The sequence below is a fragment of the Oryctolagus cuniculus genome, chromosome 8 (genome assembly GCF_964237555.1).
Source record: "Oryctolagus cuniculus chromosome 8, mOryCun1.1, whole genome shotgun sequence".
NCBI classification, from domain to species: domain Eukaryota; kingdom Metazoa; phylum Chordata; class Mammalia; order Lagomorpha; family Leporidae; genus Oryctolagus; species Oryctolagus cuniculus.
The window spans coordinates 42,837,051-42,845,819 of record NC_091439.1 but is presented as its reverse complement, the minus strand read 5'-3'; the positions used below and the strand labels follow the sequence as shown (position 1 = coordinate 42,845,819).

Below are 8,769 nucleotides of genomic sequence, written 5' to 3'. Positions count from 1 at the left end.
CTTGGATAGATAGGAGAAAACTATCCTTTTTTTTTTTAACTTTTATTTAATGAATATAAGTTTCCAAAGTACGAATAATGGATTACTATGGCTTCCCCCCCATACCGTCCCTCCCACCTACAACCCTCCCCTTTCCCACTCCCTCTCCCCTTCCATTCACATCAAGATTCATTTTCGATTATCGAAAACTACCCTTTCTAAGGTGTGCTCTTTAAGTGAACTGCTGTCAAGTCGGTGTTTAGGTAAGCCTTGCTGTTTATACATCTTAGCCTACTCCTAGGAAAATCAAAAGCCTTCATATATCTTAAATTGAGGGACTGAAAGGAGGCCATGGAGACTGATCATCAAAAGAAAATCTTAAAAAGTATTAATATGAAGATTTCAAAATTGCATTACATAATTTACAGCAAAGCTGTCACCTCCCTGGTGTGGACCCCGGCAAGGACTGGGTCACTCCCTTTCAAGGGAAGATGGGCAGCTTTAGAAGGGACAGTGATTTCTCTTTAATATAATGTTGCTCCCTAAAACCCAGAGCTACCAAAGACAATTAAAGAATATGAACCTAAATATCCTGAGGATGTTTTCTCTATTGCCTGATCAAGAATCACAACTGAAGCAAGTTATAAATACTATAAAGTTTTGAAAGAAAACAACACTTTAGCAGCCAATCAATTCTGTGTTGAGTCTAGGTTAAACTTAGTTTCTGATTAATAAAATACTTTAGTCAATTTTATTTTCCAGAAAACTTAAGATATGTTAGTTAATAAGTTGCTCTACATCTAAAATATTATCAATACATAGGTAAAAATAAAAAAGAGAATAATAAACATACATGGCTTTAATGCTTTCAGTGAGGTTTGTTTCAAAAGAGAGGAACTGCTTTCCTCTCTTTGTGAAGCCTCTAATCTCAGATCCAGCAGCAACAAAAATCTTCTCCTGAGGTGTGTTCAGAACCCCTCCTAGTTCCAGCCTCTCGATCTTCAGGCCTGGTAAAGTCTTGAACACAGTCTGCAAACATCATTCATGGAACAAACGGTAAGACACAAGTTTCTTTATTGTAAGCATTTTCCTTTACCATAAAATACACTATGATTTTAAATTTATAAAATATTAGAGTTCTAATACATAGAAACAACCATAGATAAGAACCTATTCAGGGGGCCAATGCTGTGGTGCATGTTAATCCTCTGCCTGCAGTGCCAGCATCCCATATGGGTGCTGGTTTGAGTCCCAGCTGCACCACTTCCGATCTAGCTCTTTGCTTTGGCCTGGGAAAGCAGTAGAAGATGGCCCAAGTGCTTGGGCCCTGCACCCATGTGGAGATCCAGAAGAAGCTCCTGGCTCCTGGCTTTGGATCAGCTCCGCTCTGAATGTTGCGGACATTTTGGGGGGTGAACCAGCAGATGGAAAACCTTTCTGTCTCTCCCTCTCACTGTCTGTAACTCTACCCCTCAAATAAATAAATAAAATCTTTAAAAAAAAGAAAAAAGTAAAAATCTATTCAGGTCTTCAGGGGGTTGTTTTGGAAAATATTTCTACATACATAATAATGACCTAATTGAAGTCTATACTCTTATATTTCTAAGCAGGGTTCACTAATCATCACTGTTAACAGCACTAAATTTTTTAAGATTTATTTTATTCTTTGAAAGACAGAGTTACAGAGAGGGGTAGAACCAGAGAGAGGGAGAAAGTCCTCCATTACCCGTTCACTCCCCAAATAACTGCAACAGCCAGAGCTTAGCTGATCTGAAGCCAGGAGCCAGGAGTTTCTTCTGGGTCTCCCATGTGGGTGCAGGGGCCCAAGGACTTGGGCCATCTTCTATTGCTTTCCCAGGCCACAGCAGAGAGGTGGATTGGAGGTAAAACAGCTGGGACTTGAACCCATGTCCACATGGGATGCTGGCGCTGCAGGCCAGGGCTTCAACCTGCTGCACCACAGCACCAGCCCCAACATCACTAAATTTATGAAAATACAGAATCTCAGGTCCAACACCAGATCTACCAAATGGGAATCAGCATTTTAACAAGATTTCCCAGCTGGGTCCTATACACATTAAAGTTTGAGAAGCACTGTTTTAAGCAATATTCTTATCCACAGGAAAGCCTAAGTATCAAAATCTTTAATTAGGTCCACCAGATACCATTTTCACATTTTAATCATTTTTTTTTTCATTTTTGACAGACAGGGTGGACAGTGAGAGAGAGACAGAGAGAAAGATCTTCCTCCAATGGCCGCTGCGGACGGCGCACCGCGCTGATCTGAAGGCAGGAGCCAGGTGCTTCCCTTGGTCTCCCATGGGGTGCAGGGCCCAAGCACTTGGGCCATCCTCCACTGCACTCCCTGGCCACAGCAGAGAGCTGGCCTGGAAGAGGGGCAACCAAGACAGAATCCGGTGCCCCGACTGGGACTAGAACCCGGTGTGCCGGCGCCGCAAGGCAGAGGATTAGCCTATTGAGCCACGGCACTGGCCTAATCATCTTTATTTAAAAAAAGATTTTTCCTTATTTGAAAGGCACAGTCACAGGGAAAGAGAGGGGAAAGACACAGAGAGAGATCTTTCATCCACTGTTTCACTCCCCAGATGGCCACAACAGCCAGGGCTGGACCAGACAGATGGCAGGAACCAGGAGCTTCTTCTCGGTCTCCCATATGGGTGGGCCATCTTCTGCTGCTTTCCCAGGCACATTAGCAGGGAGCTGGATAGCAGAAGTAGAGCAGCTGGGACTCAAATAGGCACCATTATGAGATGCCAACATCACAGGGGGCAGCTTTACCTGCTACACCACAAGGCTGGTCCCTAATCATCTCTTTGAAATTAATCTCTTGGGGCAGGTGCTGTGGTGAAACAGGTAAAACTGCCCCTGCAGTGCCAGCATCCCACATGGGTACCGGTTTGAGTCCCAGCTGCTCCACTTCCAATCCTGCTCTGTGCTATGGCCTGGGAAAGCAGTAGAAGATGGCCTAAGTCCTTGGGCCCTTGCACCCATGTGGGCCTTCACAACCCCTTCTCCCTTGTCTGTATTTTAGAAAAATTTTTAACCTAGGAGTATTCAACAAGTAGTACATTTCATTTAGAAAAGTTTGTTGGGGGCTAGTCTTATGGCGTAGCAGGTTAAGTTGCCTCCTGGAACACCAGTGTTTCCTGAGGGCACCAGTTTGAGTGCCAGCCCCTCTACTTCTGACCCAGCACCCTGATTATGCACCTGGGAAAGCAGCAGAAGACAGCCCAAGTCCCTGGGTCCCTGAACCCATGTAGGAAAACCAGATGAAGCTTCTGGCTCCTGGCTTCAGGCTGGCCCATCCAGAGCCATTGCAGCCACTTGGCGAGTAAATCAACAGATGGAACATATCTCTCCCCCTCTCTATAACTGCCTTTCAATAAGTAAATATTTTTAAAGATTTATTTATTTATTTGAAAGGCAGAGTTACAGAGAGGTAGAGAGAGGACTTTCACACACTGGTCCACTCCCCAGATGGTTGCAACGGCCGAAGCTGTGCCAATCCGAAGCCAGGAGCCAGGAGCCAGGAGCTTCTTCCAGGTCACCAATGTGGATCCAGGGGCCCAAGTCTTCTACTGCTTTCCTAGGCCATAGCAGAGAGCTGGATCAAATATAGAGCAGTCGAGACTTGAACCAGTGCCCATAAGGGATGCCAGCACTGCAAGTGGTAGCTTTACCCACTATGCCACAGCACTGGCCCCCAGTAAAATAAATGTAAAAAGAAGAGAAAGAAAAGCTTTTCTCACTTGCATTGAAGCTACACTTACCACTGTTTCTCCTTTCTTCATGCCAAAGCACATAACTACCCCATCATTGTCTCCAATAACCACCTGTAATAGATTGAAGAGAATCCAAAATTATTATAACTATGTCCTTTATGAGAAAAGCAAGATTCTCAATAAATAAATTATGACTTTAAAAATAGATCAGAAGCTGGTGCTCTGTTAAAGTGGGTAAAGCCGCTACCTGCAATGCCAGCATCCCATATGGGCACTATCAGTTTGAGTCTCGGCTGCTTGACTTCCTTTCTTTTTTTTTTTATAGATTTATTTATCTATTTGAAAGTCAGAGTTAAACAGAGAGAGAAGGAGAGGCAGAGAGAGAGAGAGAGAGGTCTTCCATCCACTGGTTCACTCCCCATTTGGCTGCAATGGCCAGAGCTGCACCAATCCAAAACCAGGAGCCAGGAGCTTCTTCCGGGTCTCCCACATGGGTGCAGGGGCCCAAGGACTTGGGCCATCTTCTACTGCTTTCCCAGGCCATAGCAGAGAGCTGTATCAGATGTAGAGTAGCCAGGACTTGAACCGGCACCCATGTGGGATGCTGGCACTGTAAACAGCAACCTTATCCACTACACCACAGCACCAGTCCCTTGGCTACTCTACTTCCCATCTAGCTCTCTGCCATGGCCTGGAAAAGTGGTGGAAGAGGGTCCAAGTCCTTGGGCCCCAGCAGATGGAAGACCTGTCTCTCTGCCTCTGCCTCTCTGTAATTTTGCCTTTCAAATAAATAAATAAATCTTAAAAAAAAAAAAAAAAAAGTAGAGAGGTAAGAATATCTATGAAAACAACTCCCACAAAAACTAACCCTCCATGGAGCCAGAGCTGTGGCATAGTAGGTTAAGCCTCTGTCTGCAGCACCAGCATCCCATATGGGCACTGCTTCATGTCCCAGATGCTCTTCTTTATGATCCAGCTCTCTGCTTGTGTCCTGGCAAAGCAGTGGAAGACGGCTCAAGTGCTTGGGCCCTGCACCCACATGGAAGATCCAGAATGAAGTTCCTGGCTCCTGGCTTCAGATCAGCTCAACTATGGCCATCGCAGCCATCTGGGGAGTGAACCAGCAGGTGAAAGACCTCTCTGTCTCTCCCTCTCTGTCTGTAACTCTACCTCTCAAATAATAATAATTTAAAAAAATCTTTAAAACTATTCCTCTGAAGAGTAAGAAAGGGCTAAAAGAGAAAACTATGAAGAATCAATATGAAAGTTATTGGCAACTTCAAATTCACGGAAAATAGAATTAGAAAATAACATTTATTTCAGTGCAAATTTTTTGAAATTTATGCATATGCGAGTTCATGAAAAATGTATATTATGAGAAAATTATGCATGGATTTCAAAACTTTCTGCACCAAAATTAACTTTTCTTGAATGTATTTATTTATTACTTGACAGGTAGAGTTATAGACAGTGAGAGAGAGAGATAGAAAGGTCTTCCTTCCGTTGGTTCACCCCCTAAATGGCCACTATGGCCGGCGCTACGCCGATCCAAAGCCAGAAGCTAGGTGCTTCCTCCTGGTCTCCCATGTGGGTGCAGACTATCAAATAAGGTTGTGATCAAACTGCTTAATAATCTCTAAAACCTTTTTAATGGGAAATGTTGAGCAAATGAATAAGTACACAAAACATCATTCAACAATTACTAACACATGGCCAGTGGATTATTTTGAAATAAACATAGAGCGAAATTTTAGCACTTTTTTCTCAGAGACAGATAATCAAGCAGACAAAAGATATTACAGAAACAATTACCTTTTACCTAATATACATGTGTCTATGTTTCTATGTGTGCATGTACAGTTGAGGGACCCTCAAAAAGTTCATGGAAAATGCATGTTACAAAAACATTATGCATAGATTTCATATTTTGCTTCAAAATAAACCTTTTATAAATTGTCTGAATAGGATCCAGTTAGAAAGGATCCTCTTCAGCACAGTGCCGGCCATGGAGGCCATTTGGGGAGTGAATTTGGGTAGTGAACCAACGGAAGGAAGACCTTTCTCTCTGTCTCTCTCTCACTGTCTAACTCTGTCAAATAAAAAAAAAAAAGGATCTTCTATCACAGAAAAATGAATTCTGCTAAACTAAAGCAAAAACATCAAATTTATGATGAAGCTCATGTGGAAGAATGGTGAAATCGTTGTTTTACAAAAATGTATGGGAACAATGCCACAAAGAAATCAACAATCTGCAAATGGATAATTTAAGAAGGGACCAGATAACACTGAATATGAAACACCTAGCAGACCATTCAATATGGGATGAAAAATTAATCTTGTTGGTGCCCAAATTGAAGAAGATTAACAATTAACATCAGAAATTGTAGCCAACATAATAGATCCTCAACTGGTTCAGCTTATTGAGTCCTGGCTAAAAATTAAACTGCAGCAAACATTCTGATGAACAAGTGGCCAAACTGTTATATCTAGATCAGCTGCAGTCAAGAGCAGAGCTTTTAAAATAAAAGATTTCTTCAAAGAACTAGACCAAGAGTTGAAGCATTGTTTTACCAGTACAATCCTGAAGACAAAGCAAAATCAAAGCAATGGCTACCAGGATGAGGTGAAAGTAGTCCAATAACAGCAAAAGTGGACTGGTGATGAGCAAAATCATGGGAACAATTTTTTGGGAAGCTCAAGGAATTTTGTTTGTTGGCTTCTTGGAAGACCAAAAAATGAATACTTATTAACAGAGTGTTCTGATAAAGCTAACCAAAGTTTAGCATAAACTTCTTTTTGTTTAGCTCAGAAAAGCTTCACCAGAGAAATCTATCAGAACAATGTTCCTACTTATTCCTTTCATCAAACAATTTTTCTGAGTTGTTAATGGGAAATAATTAGGAATCCACCTCACATTCTTGACTTGGATCCTTTTGACTTCTTTTTATTTCCTAATCTAAATATATATATATATATATATGTGTGTGTGTGTGTGTGTGTGTGTGTGTGTGTATATATATGTACTGGCACTATGGTGTAGCCAGTAAAGTTGCTACCTGCAGGACCAGCATCCCATATGGGTGCCAGTTCAGGTCCCAGCTGCTCCACTTCTGATCTAGCTCCCTGCTAATGTATCTGGGAAAGCAGAAGATGGCCCAAATCCTTAGGCTCCTGCACACACACAGAAGACCTGGATGAAGCTCCTGGCTTCTGGCTTCAGCCTGATCCAGCCCCAGCCACTGTGGCCATTTGGAGAGTAAACCAGTGGATGGAAGCTCTCTCTCCCTTTCTCTTTTTTTTCTCTCTCTGCCTCTGCCTCCGCCTCACATTCTATGTAACTCTTTCAAATAAGTAAATAAATCTTTAAAATATATCTTTAAAGGGTACCCATTTCCTTCAGTTAATAATAGTAATAAAAAAGATTGCTTTGACATGATTAAACTTCCAGGACCCTCCATTCTTTCAGGTGGAACTAAATGGCTGTAATATTGCTTACAAAAGTAGCTTGAACTTGATGGAGCTTATGTTGAGAACTACAGGTTATATTTTTACCTTTTAATTCTGTTTTCTGTTAACTTTTTTTTTTAAGATTTATTTATTTAATTTGAAAGTCAGAGTTACACACAGAGAGACGGAGAGGCACAGAGAGAGAGGTCTTCCATCTGCTGGTTCACTCCCCAGTTGGCCACAATGACCGGAGCTGTACCATTTCGAAGCCAGGAGCCAGGAGCTTCTTCTGGGTCTCCCATGCTGGTGCAGGGGCCCAAGCACTTGGGCCATCTTCCACTGCTTTCCCAGGCCACAAGCAGAGACCTGGATCGGAAGTGGAGCAGCAGGAACTTGAACTGGCACCCATATGGGATGCGATATAAGGCATGGCAAGCGGCAGCTTTACCCACTACACCATGGCACCAGCCCCTGTTAACTGTTTTTTAAGATTTTTTAAATTTATTTGAAAGGCAGAGTTAGAGAGATGAAGAGGCAGACAGAGATATCTTCCATTCACTGGTTCACTCCCCAAATGGCTGCAACAGGGGAGCTGGGTGCCATAGGCTGCAGCTTTACTCACTATGCCACAGCACCAGCCTCTCCTTTAACTTTTTGAAGTCTCCTCATGTATTTAATGGGAACTGTGTTCCTATATAGATCTCTTCAGAAAAATCTGTTTTGGAAAGTTGTCAAATTCTCCCTGCATCCTCACATGGTCTTCTGCCTGTATCTGTGTCTCATCTCCTCCTCTTTTTATGTGGACATCAGTCATATTGGATTGGGGTCCAATCTAATGACTTCATTTTAAATCCTTTACCTCTTTAGAGACTGTCTCCAGCTACATCTGAGATACTCCAGGTTAGAACTTCAGCATCTGTGCTGGGTCACACAGTTCAGCCCACAGCAGAAGGGAACCGTCTGATCTCAAAAGGTCAGAAGAAATTAAAGAGGAAAGAAGAGACATAAAAAGGAAGATTACACATTCGGATGTGTCACAAAGATGTCTAAAGGTAAGCCAAAAGGGGAAAAATATGTGCAAAGAATTAACCTTTGAAAACTTTATAGAAATTAATGATTAAAAGAAATACAGTAATTCCAATAACAAATACAAAACATACATAATTCATAAAGAAAATAGATATTGAATAATCATTGAAATCTATTACCTTGTAATCAGTAATATTAAAGCATAATACTTTTTATTTTGCCTTTCAAATTAGAAAAAATGTAAATGATGACACAATATTGTGTAAAGGAAACTTGTGCTCAGCTGTGATATTTTAAACCATAATAAGATGCTTTTCAAAAGCAGCTTAGCCATATGTATCCATACCTATGAATGTGTGGCTATATTTTCACCCTGTAGTCCCAATGGGAATACTTAGTCTATGGAAACAAGATAAAGTAGGTAAGAGGTCATTTGAAGCATTATTTAAAATAGGGACCTAACTGTCCAAAAATAGGAAATGGTGGATCCATCCACTTTGTGGACTATTACATAGCCATTGAAAGGGAATACAATGAAGACTATATAACAATTTAGAAAGCATTCAGAAAA

The 8,769-nt window shown here is 41.7% G+C and overlaps 1 long non-coding RNA gene across 1 annotated transcript; it reads right to left on the bottom strand.

The window, feature by feature from the left end:
* Window positions 1–485: 485 nt before the first annotated feature.
* On the bottom strand, window positions 486–8,156 carry LOC127483311 (uncharacterized). Its single transcript, XR_007909497.2, has 3 exons — window positions 8,029–8,156; window positions 3,771–3,833; window positions 486–1,008 (listed from the first exon to the last, which is right to left on the bottom strand). It is a non-coding gene; the product is annotated as an uncharacterized lncRNA (long non-coding RNA).
* Window positions 8,157–8,769: the final 613 nt, after the last annotated feature.